Raw genomic sequence first — 19436 nt, forward strand, 5'->3', positions numbered from 1 at the left:
TTCCAGAGAATGCCAGCCTAGGGGAGGGAAGTCATCCAAGGGCACTGTGGCTTCCAACTGGAGACAGCCACGGGGAAAATGCTAATCTGACTGTGATTCCTGGCCATTCCTGACCAGGTGACTGCCTGTTTCTCAGGAAACCCCTTGTGGTTGGTTTGAATTTGCCTTTCAGTCTTTTGATGCAGATAGCTGCATCTGGGTGTTTTTGAAATGACCCTTTTTAATTCTTCAATATTGTCTTTGGTTCAAGGTTTTATATTTTCCTCCCTTTTGTGGGGGATGGGGAGAGAGTGAAAAGGAGGTTGAGACAGGGTCTCCACACTAGTGTCTAGCTCTCTGTAGCTAAAGAGGCTAACCTTGAACTCACACGTCCACTTCCTGAGGGCTGAGACTACAGCTGTGCACACCTCTCCTGCCTTTTGCTCGGTCTTTATTTTATTTCTCATACCTGCCCCCCTGCATCCTTTTATTTAGTGATGGACTCAGAAATTCAGGAAGAAATCCCTTGTGTGAGGAATTCTTTTTCTGTGGTGGAGTTGAAACCCAAATTATATAATGTGGGCCCTGGACTAATTTCTTTAATGAACAGTGTCAACAGGCCGAAACTGCTTATCTTCATTATTCCGGATAAGTTTAAACATTACTGATACTCAAAACCTATGATTTCATAATTGCTATTGGTTAACTGTGGCGAACCAGAGGGAAATTACTATAGCAACCATGGTTACTACTCTCGGTGTGTGGTTTCAGTTTTCTTTACATTGATACATATGTGTTATATATATATATATATATATATATATATATATATATATATATGCATATGTGTATATATGTATATGTATATCTGTATTATATATATCTGTATTATATCTAATGGAGAAGGTACCACATGCACAGTTTTGTAATTTCCCTTGTAAATGTTTTTATATCTTTATCAAAGTTTAAGTTTTGTAGTTTTTTTTTTCCAAGACTGGGTTTCTGAGTAGCTTTGGAGCTTGTCCTGAAACTAGCTCTTGTAGACCAGACTAGCCCCGAACTCACAGAGATCCACCTGCCTCTGCCTTTGCCTCCATAGTGCTGGGATTAAAGGTGTGCACCACCACAGCCCCGCTCAAAGTTTGAGTTTTTAACAAATTTCTCCCACCTTATTTTAAGATGATTATCTGTTTAATGTGGAGTTTTTATCCTGGGATTTTCTTCCTGGCGCTTTGTGACTTTTCTCTGTCACTGTCAGAGGTATCTGGTGGGTTGCAAGCAATAAACTTTGAAATTGTGTTCTGCCTAAGTCACATGACAAGCTTCCCTGTCAGTGTGACTTTGACCTTATTTCTGAATTTATTTGGTTGTACAGAAATATACACCATCATAAAACTGGCCAAAATGGTCTATTGTTTTAAGGTTATAAAAACAGCTCTACATGCCATGTGTTTTCACTGTTTGTGGAGAATCCCTCAGGCTGGAAGAAATCTGTTGCTCCCTCTCTCCTTAGATGGTCATTAACTGGTTCGTCCCATTCATTAGATTCATAGCATTATCTTTGCCCTTCTTGTCTGCGATGCTATCTTTACATAAAGCATATTCTTCCACAGCTGAGTCTGTCTGTGTCCTCTGCCTTGGTGTGCTTTTCTGATGCGGGAAGTTCTTCTGTCTATGTATTGTTTTTATTGGTTAATGAATAGAGAATCTGCTTTGGCCTGTGATAGGAAAGAGTAGAACTAGGCAGGAAAACTAAACTGAATGCTGGGAGAAAGAAGACAGATTAAGTGACGTGCCACATAGCCACCGGAGGAGAAAGACACAAGTGGTCAGCTGGAACCTTTCCGGTAGGCCACACCCCTCATGGTAAAATACAAAAGAATAGAAATGGGTTAATTTAAGATATAAGAGCTAGCCAAAGAGAGGCATAAGCTAATAGGCAAGGCAGTGTTATAATAACACAATTTCTGTGTGTTTATTGCAGGACTGAGTGGACAGAAATCTATGTCAACACTTGTTCTGTGTTTTCCTGTCTGTAGAACCTTCACGTTTAGGACTCGTCCTTGCTCAGTGTTTCCTTATCTGGGGTACCTTTTGCCTTTTCTTCATTTGCCTTCATACTATTATTTTGTTATTTATTAAGAGAGAAAAGAAACCTCATTTAACTTATCTTTAAGATTAGCTTTTTAGTTCTAACAAATCCTCAGAAACACTTTTAGCATCGGTATGCTCCTGGCATTTAGTTCACATCTCCTTTGTTCTTGTTGTGTTGCTTTTGTCAGGGGCAGGGACTTTGAGTTTGAGGACAGCCGAGCCTCCATAATACAGGCCAGGATGAGCTAGAGTGTGAGAGACCCTGTCTCAAATGGGAAACAGAGAATAAATATATAGAAAAATAGACAGTAATGGAAAGAGACTAGCTTCACTAGGTACAAAGACTGTATACAGAATCTATGAATTGTGATTCAGTATTTCGTGTATGTTGTGTTTAAAAATATAGCTATATTACTAAATATATTCCTCACAAAAGGTAAGCTCCACTTTTTCTGTATCTTTTAAGATGAGTGTGTGAATCTTTCAATTTTAAGTATGACAGATAAAATTGATTTTTAAATGTTAAATCAGTGGTGTCATCCTTTGATCAACTCTACTCAGTCACAATGTACATTTTTTAACCTTTTGATGAGTTCAATTTGCAGGCCCTTACTGTATAATTTTTCATCTCTGTTCCCCGTGATACTGACCTGTAGTTTTTCTAGAAGTTGCATCTGGCTTTGGTGTGATGGTGATATAGACCTCACAGAATGGGCTGATAACTATTTCTTCCTTGCATGTTTTCTTAAAGAATACTTATAAACTGATAGTGTTTCTTCCCTTAAATGCTTGGTAGAATTCACCAGTGAAGTCTTGTAGGTCTGGATTTGTTTGTGAGCTCTTCAGTCTTTAAGCTTGACTTTCTTTAGTTCATAGTGGGCCTATAGAGATTATCTAATTCATCTTCAATAAGCTGTGATACTTCCCATCTTTATAGAAAGTGGCCTATTCTGAGTAAATTACCATAATCTTATGTTTTCTAATTATTTTTTAATGTAGAAAAATGATTGAAATATATAGTTGGATTTTTTTTTACTTTTTTCTCTTTGGGGGCCCATCACCCAGCTCCCAAATAAATACACAGGGATTTATTCTTATGATTGCTCAGCCTTAGCTTGGTCTATTTCTTTCTAGCCAGCTTATCTTAAATTACCCCATATATCTTTTGACTCTGGGATTTTAGCTTTCTCTATTCTATATTCTTTTCTTTTCTTCTTACTCCATCGCTGATTGTGTGCCTGGGTGGCTGCCCACTGTGATCGTGTCTCTTCCTTTTCTCACTCCTCCCTTCTTCTCAGTTCTCTCTCTCATTTATTGTCTCTGCCTGCTATCCCTCAGCTGTGTGTCTCTCTTGCCTAGCTATTGGCTATTAAGTTGTTTTATTAAACCAATCAGGTATTTTAGGCAGGCAGAGTAACACAGCTTTACAGATTTAAACAGATGTAGCATAAAAGAATGCAACACGTGTTCGTATCATTAAAGAAATATTCTACAGCATAAATGAATGTACCACATCTTAAACTATAATTTCACAACATAAATCTGATCATGCCTTGTCCTGTATTGTTTAGACTAAAAAGCAAATTTCCTGTTGTGGTCCTCAGATGCTGACTGGTATATTTCTCCTCATCGTCCCTGCGCATACAGGCTTCTATATCCACCCATATTCCCTAGTTGTGATGCTATTGACATAACAAGAAGATCCAGGGGTGGAGGGACCACTTCTCTTGCTTTTAATAAGTGAGCTCTTTATTTCTTCACAGCTTTTGTTTACCTTTTGGGCTCAACTAAAAAAATCACTTCCTCAGACCTTGCTTGGATTTGTTGTTTCCCCTGTCCCCCTCTTCTCTTTTTACTTCCTGGTCAGAAGAAAGCCAACAGTTTTGCTCTGCCATTCCTTGCCTAGATGGTCTTTTCCAAAAATACTCAAAATAATAGGGCTAGACAGCTATGGATTGAAACCTCTGAAACCATGAACTAATCTCCATGGGATCTTTGTCATGGCAGTAAATCTAACACAGTAATTACCTGACAATATCCCCCAGGGTCTTCCTGAGGAGGGAAGAGAAGAAATCATTTTGCAGATTCTCAATAGCAAATGCTATTCTCCAAGGGATGAGGCTCTGCAAGACGTTGTCTAACCCGAGAGAAGGGTCTCCTGGCCCTCTTGCCTAACATAGAGAAGAAAGTAATTTGAAAGGTATTTTTCCCCAGAGTCTCAGCCCCGCCCCCCATGACATTAAGTATAAGGTTGTAGTTCACTCTCCCGTATTTTACCCCGTGTCAGTAGACTTCTGATATAACAAAGGAGTGTGCGCTGGAAGACACAGGAGCGGATCAGGAGGTCTTAGGGGAAACCAACTGCGAGAGGGTGGAAAAGCAGAGACGTGGAGGAAACCAAAGCCTCTGGCGGATATTAAATGTAGCTCAGGTCCTGGCCACCTTGACATCAAGCTTCATGCAAGGATCTGTTTACCTCGGTTCCTAGAACTGGCACATCACGTCCAGCTTCAGTCATAACGTTACAAGGCTTCGTAAAAGACAAGAAAAAGTCAAGATGACTAAACAAACGGTGACTCCTAACCAAACGCAGATGTGCCTGGTGCCGATTTTCAGACTATCAGATGGAGGATTGCCCTATACTATAGCCACACTGATATTCATATTCTTGCATATCACCATAGAACCTTCATCTGGCAATGGATGGAGATAGAAACAGAGACCCACATTGGAGCACTGGACTGAGCTCCCAAGGTCCAAATGAGGAACAGAAGGAGGGAGAACATGAGCAAGGAAGTCAGAACTGTGAGGGGTACGTCCATTCACTGAGACAATGGTACTGATCTAATGGGAGCTCACCAAGGCCAACTGGACTGGGATTGATGGAGCATGTGATCAAACCGGACTCTCTAAACATGGCTGACAAGGAGGGCTGACTGAGAAGCCAAGAACAATGGCACTGGGTTTTGATTCTACTGTATGTACTGGCTTTATGGGAACCAAGTCTGTTTGGATCCTCACCTTCCTAGACCTGGATGGAAGGGGGAGGACCTTGGACTTCCCACAGGGCAGGGAACCCTGACTGCTTCTTGGACTGGAGAGGGAGAGGGAGGGAAAATGGGAGAGGGGAAGGGAAATGGGAGGAGGTGAAAATTTGTAAAAATTATATAATTTAATAAAAAAGAAAATAAATAAATAAATAATAAAATAAACATGGCAGTCAGTATGGAGACTCCAGTGAGAACTGTAACGTACTGCAGAAGAGTGGGAACCAGTGACAGCTGGGAACTTTGGAAGGAATCAGAAGGAAGTATTAAAATACTGCAACAAAATGAAGACTGGCTTCCTGGGCTTGTCTTTAGACCTCATGCAGCTAAGGAAAGGATCTGTGGAATTGAAAATAGGCCAGTAGAAACTTCCCAAACTGAAATGCAAGAACAAAACAATAGTGTTTTTAAAGAACAGAATATCCAAGAACTATGGGCACTTTCAAAGATGTGATGTCCACATAATTACAGTACCAGAGAACGGAGAGAATGGAGCCAGAATAATGGAAGCACTTAAGTCAAATAATAAAACTCAGATTCAGAAACGTGGAGTACACTGAGCAGGATAACTACTCAAAATCTTCACCTTTGTGTTCACCATATTGAAATTACAGGGAACCAAAGGCAAAGAGAAGCCTTGAAAGAAGACAACAATGAGACTTCCAGTGCCTTCTTGTCAGATATAAATTAGAGGGGAATAAAGTAAGATAGTTCGTTTTGAAAGAAAAATACCAGCAACCTAGGATTCTGTGTTTAATAAAATTACCCTTGGAAATAAAGGATGAGTTAAGACTTTGAAGACAGAAGCTGAGGAGACCTTTTGCTTTAGCTCTGCCCTAGGAAAGAAGAATGAAGACAGAAAATCAGATCTATAGCAAGAATGGAAAGGTGTGGTTAGAGCAATGGCTGATGAGGTAAGAGGACTCGCTACTCTTCAGAGGACCAGAGCACAGTTCCTCGCACCCATGTCCAATAGGTCACAGCCACCTGCAACTCTGCTTCCAGAGCATCCAGCACCTTCTCTGGTCTATGTGGACACCTGTGCAGATATGTGTCCATAAGTGTACACACACAGGCATGCATGCACTCACCCACATAAACACACACACATACACAAATTAATAAGAATATAAAACAGAAAGCAAGGAAGAAGAAATGGTTAAAAGATTTTTAAATTTTCTTATTCTAAATTTACCTAATAACTACTCAAATTAATTAGTGATGATAATGTGTGGGTAAGTGGAATAACTATTGGCAATGGCGTAAAGGATGAATGAGGACAAGAGAGAATACTGTTGTGTAACATACCTGAACTAAAGGTAAGGTGGTAATACTGTTACATAAATTGGGCTTAGATTAATTACTGCAAATTCTAGGGCAACCACTTCTTAAAAATTTAAAGAAATACAGCTACTATGACAGAAAACTGGGATGTTTAAATATGCTCAATTAAGGCTAGAAAAAAAGAAAAGGAAAAGGGCAAATGTATCAAATTGAAAGCACGTAGAATAGCTGCAAAGGTGAATCAGCAGTTAAGAGCACTTACTGCTCTTGCAGAGGACCCAAGTTGGGCAGCTCACAATCACTCCAGCTCTATAGAATCCAATACACCTTTCTGGACTCCCCAGAATTCACATGCACATTACCTACACATAGACATTCATATGACACATAATTATTTTAAAAATCACTTGTAAAATTGAATATAATCATTTATCTAATTGTATTAGCAGTCAGTTTAAATGAGTACTTTAAAGATAGTCTCTCAGAATAGGTAAAAACAAGGTCCAACTATCTGCTGTCTACAAGAAACTCTTTAAATATGAGACTATCAGATTCCTAATGAAGATTAATTATCCAATCCCTGTGCTGAAACTTCTCAGTGATATGCAGCTATCATGTTTTATTCCTTCCTCCTTATCTTGGAGAGAAAGGTGTGTTGTATAGAGAGAATTCTTAATTATAGCAACAGCAATTGTCATAGCAGGCATCCAGAGATGTACTAAAATCTGAAGCAAATAAACAGAATATGAACATTAACTTTGAAATTGAGAACAGATGTGAAGGATCACCCACCCTGCAATCAGCATTCTCAACTTTGACATGCCTCAAAGTTATCCAAAACTTTATTAGAATAAGTGTACACCCGGACTCGCTGATCAGTAGATGTGGGGCACCACCTGAGAGTCTGCATTTCTAGCAAGTTCCCAACAGTGTTCGTGCTGCTGGTCACCTTCCAGAGCTTGGCCATGGATTCTTCCCTACTATGCACTAGTGCCCCACACTAGTGAAAGATATATGTATGTTGTGGGTCAGCTTTTCTAGAAAATGTACTTAATTTGTGCTTTAAATCGATTTTGCTTATTTATAACTTTACTTGTGTGTTTAGTATTTGAAAACCAGTTAATAACTTAGCAATTAGTCTGAGCTCTTTGCTACCTAATGAGAACAGTGCCATCTAGAGGCATTAGCCCAGAGGCCAGCGGACGTTGAAGGGGGATGAAAGGGCAGTCTGTCATCACTTAGGATTTATGATCAACTAGGCAATGATAGGTAGTACTGCAGGAGAATCAATAGAGATGCCCATGTCCACCTTCCGAGGTGACTATTTCCATCTGAACCCTAAGTATCCCAAAAGTTTTATGAGGCCGAGTGTAGCCCTGGGCCTTACAACCTACGTTAGCTATTAGAGGTTGTGCTTTACAAGTGGGGGGCATAAGATGGGTCGGTGCAGGCAGGACAGATGCATCGTTCCCATGCAGAATTGTCACCCTAAGTACAGGCGCCTGACGTGCACAGCATGGTTTGGAAAATACATAATGAGGGAGAGAGCGAGTGAGCTATGGCAGCACAGCAGAGGTTGACAGCATGCTTTGCCTCATGTGAGCATGCGTTAAAACTATGAACAGTTGGAACTGATATTCTTGTTATAGCACACTGACAAAATATAATAACAGCTGTTCTCTGATGATTCAAGAAAGACGAATGAAACACAATTTTAACAACTTGGGAGTTTAAATTATTTTCTCGCTTTGACTTACTGGAGTCCGCTTACTGGGTGGCAAATTTATTATCAACTACTTTAAATCTTTTGTTCAATACACATGAAACACAAGCTAGTAATTATACTTGTTTAGTTTTAGCAGACGAAAACATTACCTTGAGATTTTTACATTCTTTCGATTAATGATGAATTTAGCCTGTGCAGTTATAAGAAACAAAACCACACCCTGCAGTCCTCCAGACAGAGAGAGAGACTGCTTGGAGGAGTTCCCTCTCCAGGACAGTGACTAGCAGAAGAACATTGAGGAAAGACAAGCCCAAAGGTGGGGACAGTCCAGCCACTGCTCACAGCCACTAGGAACGCACGCATGTTTCCAAGTTAAAGTGCAGAGCTGGAAAGGGGTCTGGAAATGGAGCCCATGGTTACAGTCCTGGGGCAGAGAAGAGTGGGGAGCCTCGTTCACATTGCAGAGTTTTGAATGAGAGATGCTTAGCAAGTAAACTCAAGGCAAAAGTCCCTAAATCAGAAAGACACAGAGACTTGAAATCTAGGCAGTTCTGGTGACAGGCATTTCAGATGAGAGCTGCCCAGGATGACCCCCCTGTTCACTAGCGTCTGGATAGTATGTCTGAAAGCCCCGGCACCTTTCCAAGTGCATTTAGTCCCTGATGTGCTGGGCTGTCAGCACCCATCCTTGAGCCCACAGCCAAGCGTGCTGCCCCTTTCTGTGCAGTCACATGCCCTGCTGCAGTGGCCCACGTCCTGCTCGATTCGTGTCAACTTTCTTTTCCAGCCACTTAGTTCCATGGCCCCCTATAGGCAATATCAGCCTTCAGACTCCTTATCGGGTCCAAATACTGCGCTTTGTGCCTCTTGCTTTTGTTTATTGTTTGTAGCATTTTGTTCTTCCTGAATCTCCCTCCTGTTCCCCGCATTTATCTGTTGAGATCCTTGGCAGACCCTTCATGCCCGTCAAGTGGGAAATATAATTTGATGTCTTTTGATTATTCCATTACACCTTCTGTTTGGAGAATAATAATTAAAATTATTTTATAAGTCACTCTTTAGGTTCATGGGTTTTTATTTGTTCTTTTTGTATGATAGCATTTGTAAATGGTTGTGGATGCCGTCTCTCAGCCCTTCAGTGTGTCAGACGCTTTCAGAGCTGGCAGGGTCTCACCAGTATTTCCATCCAAAGAGCTTACAGGCCACGGAGAGAGCTGGGAACAGATGAGCCCAAACTGTGAGGTGACCCTTCACCTCAGATAGTAAACCTAAGGATAACTGTGAAAGGAATATTGTTCAGATCTCTGAAGAAACGATTTGTAAAGAAGTAGGGGCCACATTTCTCACCCCCCCCGCTGTTTCTTTGACCTGTAGCATGAACTGACAAAATCTCTTTCCTGTTTGATTAACAATGAAGTAACTTTTTTCCCTGTAAAATAAATGATGGCACCTGGGGACTGCGTGTCAAAACGTCTCTTTTTTCAAACAAAGTTCAATATTCATACTTACTTAACAGTTCAAATTTTATGATGGTTAGCATTGCCAGACCAATTTTAATATTATAAATAAACAAATAATATAAAGTTTTCTTGCATTCCTTCTCTGGCTCTACTTTGAATTTAGAGTAAAAATTTTTATGGCTTTTTATATTTGTTGATTATAAGATACATATCAGATGAATGTAGTTTGTTTTTAAAAGTCCATCAAGAAATAAATGGCATACTCATCTAGCTCAGATCATTTCAAATCTGAAGTTATGATTTCAGCCTTTATATTCCTACATGTATGATATTTGATTGAAAATATTAGAATATCATTTTGGAGTAGCAGTGGCGTAAAAGGGAAGAATTCTGCGATGTGAAAATTCCTGTGGAAGAGGAGGGATCACTGTCTGCACACTCCATCCCAGAACACAGCACTAATCTCTACTCTCATGTCTAGTTTTATGGTCGCTGGAGTTTTATAAATACTATTTGAATGAAAATACATACTTAACTTTACACATTTAATATTTGATCTGTAGCTAAACATACACATATGAACATGACATGCTCCCATTCAAATATGTAGCTAAACATATGCATCTATGATAATGTTCTAGTAGTATTCCCAGTGTTCTTGTAATGTTTTTCTTGAGGAAGCTGGAGAGAGATGTAGTGCTTCTGTGAGCACAGAGGATCAGCGCCACTTACCATGACCCAGTAGATGCTGAGATACTTACCTACTTGAAGGACTTCTTGAGGGCTTCGTAATTATGTTTTTAATATATGTGGGGGAGCTAGGGAACTGGCTCTATGGGCAAAGTGCTTATAGCAGAAGCCTGAGGACCAGAGTTTGGAACCTCAGGACCCTTAGTGGGCATGATGGCCCTACTGTAACCCCAGCAAGCAGAAGGCAAAAACAGGATCCCCAGGGCAATCTGGCTAGCCAAGCCAATCAAAACAGCAAGCTCTGGGTTCGGTGGGAAACCCTGCCTCAATATATAAGGCGAAGAGTGATCAAGGAAGATACCCACCACCAACCTCAGGCACCCATAATCGTTGCACACATGTACGCCCACATACATGTAACCGTGCACACCACTTACACGTGTGCATAGGCAAAATAAATAAAATCTATATTTCCTCCTCCTAGACCACAATGTCCTCGAAGGCAGGTGTATATTTTTGTTGTTGCCGTTGTTTCTTGTTTGCTTGTTTATTTTTCTCATACAGTTCATCCCAATAGCAACTTCCCCTCCCTCCACTTCTCTAAGCACCCCCACCTCCCCTCTCCACAAGGTTCAACCCCCTCCTCCACATCTCCCCTCAGAAAAGAGCAGGCCTTCCAGGGATGTCAACAGAACATGGCATAACACGATACTGTAAAACCAGGCACAGATTTTCACATCAAGGGTGGGTAAAGCAACCCAGTAAGCTGAAAGGGGTTCCATGTGCAGGCAAAAGAGGCAGAGACACCCCTAGTCTCCCTGTTAGGAATGCTCCCAGAACATAGGCCAACAACCATAGCATTTATGCAGAGGACCTAGCACAGACCCATCAGGTTCCTCAAATGCTGCTTCAGTCTCTGTGAACTCCTGTCAGTTGATTCTGCCAGCCACGTGCTTAACATGTCTTTGACCCCTTTGGGTCCCAAAGCTCCTCCTCCTCCTCCTCTTTGGCAGGGTTCTCCTAGCTCCAAAAAGAGGGACCAGATGGAGACCTCCAACTTGGGCTCTCTTTCCACCTCTTGTTTGGCTGTGGGTCTCTACATCCACTCTGAACAGCTGCCAGAGGAAGCCTCTCTGGTGACAACTGGATTTGGCACTGATCTGTGAATATAGCAGAACATCACTTGGGATCCTTTCATTGATTTTTTTATCCTACGAGTCGCATTCAGTTCTATCGTAGGTCTCTGGGCTATCCAACATCTGCTTCCTGGCCATTGAGGTAGTATCAGACATGGCCTCCCACTTGTGGTGTGGACCTCAAATTAGACCAGTCATTAGGTGGCCACTCACACAAGTTCTGTGCCACCATTGTCCCAACACATCTTGCAGTCAGAACGGATTGTCTGTCGGACACTTTTTGGTTGGATTGCTGTTCCAGTCCCACCGCTGGAAACCTTGCCTGGTTACAGAGGTTAGATGGTTCAGACCCCATATCCTCTGTTACCGGGAGCCCTTGCTAAGGGCACTGTCATAGATTCCAGGGAGTTCCCACTGCACTAGGATTCCATTACCCCCAAATACCCTCCAGTTCCGTCATCTCTCCCCACATTCCCTGCCCCCATATTCCCTACTGTAATGATGAGGCTAGCAAGCCTGCTTTTCATCCCACCCAGCTCCCGCATGGCTAGCTTTACACCCGAAATAACAATACACAAATTGTATTCATTTAAACACTGCCTGGCCTATTAGCTCTAGCCTCTTACTGGCTAACTCTCACATTTTGATTAATCCATTTCTATTAATGTGTGTAGCACCACAAGGTTGTGGCTTACTGGTTGGGCCAGAGCTTCATGGCGACTGCCTCACTGCCTTCTACCCAGCATCCTGTTCTGTTTACTCCACCTACCTAATATTCTGTCCTATCAAAGGGCCAAGACAGTTTCTTTATTAGCCAATGAAAGTAACACATAGACAGATGACCCTCCTCCATCACCCTACCCCACCTGATCCCTCCTGTTCCCATCCTCACATCTTCCTAGTTCACCCACAAGATCTATTTCCCCTTCTCAGGAAAATCCATACACCCTCCCAGAACCCTCCTTGTTACTAAGCCTCTATGGGTCTGTGGATTGTAGTGTGATTGTCCTTTACTTAACAGTCCACTTATAAGTGAGTACATACCATATTTGTCTTTCTGGTCCAGTGATCTTAAGCAAGTGTAGTTTTTAATTAGATCTTGAAGACTCTAGGAAAAGAATAGGGACAGAAAAGGCTATTGTTGGTCATGACTGTGTGAATTAACATTGACATTTCTACTTAAGTCTTTAAGTTCTTTAAATATGCACAGATTATTCGACATAGTCAACAGGATCCATCAGATGTTTTCTTAGTTCACTGGATCTGAGTCAGCTTAACCCAGTGGTTTCCAGTGTGTAATCCTAGACTCAGCCTTCCTGCCTCTCCTGGAAACTTAGAAAGGGAAAGTCTTGGGCCTCTATGCAAACTTACTGTGTCAGAAACTGTGTCAGGGCCCAGCTATCTTCCAGCAGCCCTTCCCAAGTACTCACTACGTGATCAACCTTGAGATCTACCGACCTAAACTAGCAGTGGTTTGTGGAGTAGCCGCAAGTTCATGGGATTCGAGGACAGACCTGCGGTTGAATCTCAGCTGCCCTGCTTCATAGTCCACAGCTGTCAGTCTTTACACAGTATCCACGAGCTGTGACGTTTCAGCTGGTGCTGCCTCTCCTGTTCTGTGGTGAGGATGGATGTCTGTGATCTAAGTGTCTAGCACTGCAGCTCGTCTATCACAGGCTATGACAGGAGCTCAGTGCCTGACTCTAAGTCACTGTCTTGAATCTCAGCATTTTTGTAGATCTTTTTCTACTTTAATAAGCTTGTTTACTTATTCATTAAAGCATGTTCATACTTTTGCTTTTAGAGTCAAATGCTCAAGAAATTGAGGACATCTATGGTCTGAATGGTCAAATACAGCACAAAATAGCTTTCCTGAGAGCTCACGTGCCCAGGGATGTGAAGCTCATCCTCACCGGCCACTCCATAGGCAGCTATATTGTTCTTCAGGTCATGAAGGATGCCCCTGAGCTGCCCGTAAGTATGCCTTGGAAGGTGACTGTGGGTACCTGATTGTTGCCTTGCAAAAAGCCTCATCTTTCCTTTGCTTTTTTGTAGAGCGGAGTGGGGATGTGTAGTGGCTGCCTTCATCTTTGTTGTTAAAGACTTATGTTTAAAGAAATGGCGCTGGGCTCTGATTCTTCTGCATGGATGGGCTCTGTGGGAGCCTTCTCAGCTTGGTTGATCACCTTCCTGGACCTGGGGGGAGTTGGGAGGACCTTGGACTTAGCATAGAGTGGGGAACCCTGATGGCTCCTTGGCCTTGAGAGGGAGGGAGGGGAGGTATGGGTGGAGGGAAGGGGAGGGAAGGGGGAGAAGGAGGGGAGGGAAGGGAGAGGAGGAGCGGAGGGAGGGGGGAGGAGGAGGGAAGGAGATGGAAATTTTTAAATATAAAAAAAAATAAACCATGAGAAAAAAAGACACTAAAAAAATAAATAAATAAAAAATAAAAAATATGAACTGAAAATGAAAATAAAGTAAGGGCCTATATAGACCTAGAAATAAAGTGCTGTCTACAGTTAAAAAAAAAAAAAAAAAGAAACTTTCATAATGTTCTCAAGAATAATGGTGGGAAAGAGAGAGATTTTTCTAAATGAATATCTTTGAATCTAAGGTTCTCTGGAATTCTAGTGTTATATTTAACTTGCTCTCTTTTATGAGACAATATTTAAGAACACATAGCATGTAAAGGACTCTGTCTGTACTGAAAGCGTGTTTTGAAAATGTGCATGGGCTGGGGAGATGGCTCAGCAGTTAAGACCGCACTACTAGAGCATCTGTTGTGATTCCCAGCACCCAGGGATCCTGTGCCCTCTGGTCTTCACAGGCACTGCATGCAGCTGGTCCCAAAAATTGAAATAAGAAAATATTCCTGTCTTTTTTAAGAAGCAAAATGACGTGTCCTCATCTCTGACAGGTAATACCTGTCTTTCAGGAACACGCTAAGTGTTCGTAACTATGGATTCTTGTCTGTTCTGTATTTTCTAGCTGTTTTTAGACACATATGCAGCTTTCATTCAGAAATACTTTCTTTGTCTATCTTTATGTTTGTTGTCATGATGTTGGGGATGGATTCAGGGCCTAGTGCATGAGAGGCAAGCATCTTCCACTGAGCTACACCCACAGCTGCAAGCAGCTGGTTCTTAAGTGCGGCTGTGTACTATACATTGACATTGACATCACAGAGTAAAACTTAAGTGCCCCCAATAGGAAGTGAACTCTTTAAGAGCTTTAAAGACATGCCTTCACTCATGTATCATGAAATGACCCATTGAGTGGGTACAATTTACAAGATAATTTATGTCTTCATTTGGCACGCATGGCTATAATATCACTCTTGAGCTAACTTGAGGATGCCCCAGGGGACAAGGCATGGTTCTGAGCTAAAAGCCTGGAGTCTCATGGAGGAGACAGCTAAGCGAGAGGAAGGGATCCCTTCACAGCAGCCCCGTCCATGAATTTTTTTCTCCCCATGTGATGAAATATCTCCAGCAGGGTCTTGGATCCCACTAGGAATTTGCCTCCTTTCCTGCCAGCTCGCTGTGCTCAGTGCTCAAACCAGCACTTGGAAAGAGAACAACTATGGTCTCCCTGTTTTTTAACACCAAATGGATTTTAATTTTCTCCTTTTGGATATAAGAAAATATGTTTTTATGTCTAAGCGTGAACTCAGGAAACTGAAGACAGTGCTCGCATCATTGGACTCCTGCTTCTACTCAGTTGAGGTATTTCTCTGCAGATGAGGTACTTCAGTCTAAGAGCAGCTTTAGCTTAGGTGTCGGCCTTTGTGTGACTTACAGCCTCCTTTCTGCCCTTGACATTCCTCTTACCCTATAGGCATCTGCCATCTTTCTTGTGCCAGGCCCACTTGTGTGTGCTTCTAGTCACACAGTCCCTGTAAGCTCTGGCTCTTGCTAGTCGCTAAGGCTCAAATATTTTTTGTCATCTTTTGTTTGCATGAACTTGGAGAAGTCATTGATTCTCTGCCCTCAGTTTTCCCATAGACGCATTGGAAATAATTATGTGTTCTTCAAGGATCTTCTGAAGAATTATGCAAAATATTAAAAGCGTTGCCTGCCATTTTAAAGTTCTAAGCAAGTATTACTACTATTGTTGTTATGAAAGTAACATTGAACTTGCTTCAATCACTATGCTAGCTGCTTTGTTTGCTACCTACTGCTATGTATCAGATTGTCCAAGACTAGAAGTGTAAAGGGTACGCATTTGTATCTCAGTTTCTGGTCAGAAATCTGATCACAGCTTAACTAGGTCCCAGACTGCAGAACCTTTCACCAGGTGGTAGTCATGTATCTTCCCAGGGTTTCAGTCTACTGTGAACACGTGAATTAAGATAGTGATGGGAAGGGATAGGAAGAGAGGAGGGGGAAAGGGAGAAACATGAAGACAATATAATCCATCTAGAGACAGACTGTGACAGAGTTCCCAAACGCAGTGAAAACTGTATTTCCTCTTCTTTGATGGGGCTAGCGAGATGGCTCCGTGAGGAGAGTGCCTGCTCCACAAGCATGAGGACCCGAGTTTACATCTCCAGCTCCTACATAAAAGCTAGGTGTGACCCAGTTCCATGGGAGCAGGGAAGGTAGATCGCTGGGGCTTGCCAGCCTGCCAATCTCAACAAATCAGTGAGCTGCAGATACAGTGACAGTGTCTCCGAACCTAAGATGGAGCATAGTTGAGAAAGAACCAGCATCAACCTCTGCCCTCCACATGTACATGCATACACAAGCACATACATACATGTCCGTATACCACATACACACAGAAGAGACACACAGAATGCATGTCTAAACAGTAAGTAATGTGTATGACTGTACATGCAAGGCACCTTTGGGGAGGGAGGGAGTCATCACTACAATTTGGTGTTTTCATTAGTCAAAGGCTTTATCTGAGACTAGACCGATGGGTCAGCAGTGAGAAAGTGTTTCTACCTTTTGCAGAGTATTTGGGTTCAGTTCTCAGAATCCACATGGTAGCTCCCGACCCTCTGTAACTCTAGATCAGGGATCTGATGCCTTCTTCTGACCTTTGAAGGCACCAGGCATGCGCATGTTAAATGCAGGCAAACACTCATACAAATAAATAAATCTTTTTTAAAAAATTTTTATCTGGTTTCAATTTTCTGCATTGTTGAAATTCTCCACCACCACATCCCGCCCCTCAACCATTAAACACCTGGGCCCGTTAATCTGGTCGTGTGATCCATGCTAAAGTGTTGAAATTTCAGTGTCTCACTGACGACGCGGTCCCTGCATGCCTGAAGTTAACATGACATGCTCCATTTGAGATGCACTTGACAATCAAGCAAGTTTGTGGAAGCCAGAGTGTTGCAATCCCTAATCATTTGCCAAAACTGTTAGCTGTTATGTTTTATAACATATGAAGTGTGATAATAAGAAACTTCTGTTTCCATCTCTTCTGTTATTTTACTGGAATTTTGACTCCCATAAGATTTTGAGGGCACATTTGCAGTTTACTAGCTGGTTTGTTTGGTTTCCTTTGGTTTAGCTCTTTGCAATAGTTTTGTGTAATTACTGACAACTTTGTTCTTAAATCATTTGAAGAGACTTATTGCATAATGCCAGATATATTGTCTGACCTATAGTTTCATACAGTACAAAATAATTGCATCTTTTAAAATCTGGAATTAAATTTTTATTTCTCTCTTTAATCGAGTTCGATGTATGAAAATATAGAAATAGAAGTTTGACAGATATCCACAATTGTCTTTAGACCCATAGCGTCTTGGATCTGAGATGAGGTTAATTGGCAGTCATCTTTGTTTTATATGAAAAAATAAGAGAAAGGGGTCTCATTGGGATTCAGCCTCATCTGGAGCCCAATCTTGAAGTGGGATGCACTTCTGTTAGCTGTGTTTATAGAGGGTCTGGGAAGGTGCCTGATGTCCTTCAGCCTTTGGGTGACAGACTATGGTGTGTGCATGGCTGTGTTAATGTCTGCTAAAGGGTGGAAACCCTTCTGGTGCCCTAGCAGTTACGAGTAGCAATCTTACCCTATTTTCTAGAACCTGCTTTCTCAGCATGAGCCCTCTGCATTTTAAAAAGGTGCCAATTGGTCATTTCCATAAAGTCAAGATTAGGTAGGACTTACCTGGGCTGTGGACTGAGTTGTGAGGTGATTTCAGTTACCTTCACATTTGGTGACAGCATCCTCTGGGAGGAGCAGATCCTTTGCAAGTTTGTCTTGTGTTCTTTGGCGTTCCCTGGGGAAGGTGCATGGTAGCAGACAGCTGCCCTCTTCTGAACAGCAAAAGTGTCTTCCTTTACCTCCAGATGGTTTCAACTCGGTAATGTGTAGCACACTATCCAGGGGCAGCAAAGCCTTGTCCTGTGCCTGGTGGTTACTCAGCTTTCTTCATCAAGGACCATGGAGCAGAGAGGAGGTTTACTTACAGATTCTAAGCAGCAATAGTTACTGTAATCCTGGTGGTGCTGTGCTAGATACAATGTAGTCAAGAGATTTTGCTTGTCCCCAGAACATTTTTAGGGAACTGTGAATTTTCATTGTTTTTAAAAATTGCTCCTATCAACCAGGCAGTGGTGGTGCACAGCTTTAATCCCAGCACTCAGGGAAGCAGAGGCAGGCAGATCTCTGAGAGTTTGAAGCCAGTCTGTTCTATAAGAGCTAGTTCCAGGACAGTTACACAGAGAAACCCTGTCTTGAAAAAAAGCAAACAAAAACAAAAAACTGTGTCCTGTCTAAGTTAGAGTTTTTCTGTCTCCTCTCACTACTGGGAGCCATTTCTCTACTTAAATCCCATTGCTCCTGTTGCTACAATGTGCAGAAGAAACTGACAGCCGTGTTATAACTTTTGTCAGTAAAGACAAACAATGTTGGCCTACGGATACCAGAGGAGAACTGACAAAATGAAGTGCATGAGTGCTGTTATAGTTCAGAGACTCTTTTTTCCTCTCTGTTTCTGCTTGTTTTTCTTTTCTGGGTGTTTTCATTTTTGTTTTGACAGGGTCTGACTTGCTAGCCTAGAGCTTACATAGCCCAGCAGTCCTCCTGCTTAAGGCTCTCCAGGGTTGACTACTGAATGAGCCACCACACTGGAATCCTGTTTCGTTCTTTGAGTGTTATCAGGTATCCTGAATTACAGACTTCAAATGTGTGACTGCACCTGAGTTATATGAAAAATTTTGCTGAGAGTTAGGAAGGCACGTTAGGATATTTAATTTGTTGATTTAGGAGTAAATCTCCTCCATAATAGAATAAAATAAATTCAGATCTTCTGCCTGCTGTGCACTTACCGAGAAAGCCTGTGCTGAACTGCTCTACTCTGCAGGGCCTTCCTGGCCCATCCAGTCAGGCCTGCAGTGAGAACTGCGTGTCGCTGTGCCGTGTTCTATTGAGTGGTTAGGCCAACCTTCAGGGAGGCAAGAGGAACGACTGGTGTCCCAGGAGATGTCGCCAGGGCCCTGTCCCCAGATCTAGTGATAAGAAGTAAAGCAGGGAAGATCTGAGAGGGTCTGGATGTGTAGAGAGCAGAACCTTCTTCCAGCTCAGAAGTTCAAAATGAGCTTTGAGGCAGGAGTTTCTGAACAGAGCCCTTCTCCACAGCCGGGTATCTGAACAGGCCTCTAGAAGTCCACGTCCATGAGACAGAGAGGGAGTCGCTGTGTGCTCTACACAATGAAAGAATTGACTTCTGTCACTGGCCCCTGAAGGCAGCAATAGCAGGTAAAATGTTGAGTTGGGCTGCAGTGTGATACATCTAAGGAGGCCAGTCAGACTTTATTTAGCTCTTGCTCTAGCAGTGGGGGACACACAAACATAGGGGGTTCGTGGGTTTTATCAGACATGCAGTGAACTCGTTTTTCAGTGAAGAAAAGAAACAAGAAAGAAGGTGCAGTGAAAAGGAAACTACCAGGCAACAGGCGTGACTCCTAGTGCAAGTGAGCAGCACTGAATACAGCGTGATTCCTAGTGCAAGTGAGCTGCACTGAATACAGCGTGATTCCTAGTGCAAGTGAGCAGCACT

General features: G+C 42.2%; 1 pseudogene; it reads left to right on the plus strand.

Annotated features, from left to right (window-relative positions):
- Positions 1-476: 476 nt before the first annotated feature.
- LOC119806974 lies at positions 477-18464 on the plus strand (annotated as a pseudogene).
- Positions 18465-19436: the final 972 nt, after the last annotated feature.

This window comes from Arvicola amphibius, chromosome 2 (assembly GCF_903992535.2).
Source record: "Arvicola amphibius chromosome 2, mArvAmp1.2, whole genome shotgun sequence".
Classification (NCBI taxonomy): Eukaryota; Metazoa; Chordata; class Mammalia; order Rodentia; family Cricetidae; genus Arvicola; species Arvicola amphibius.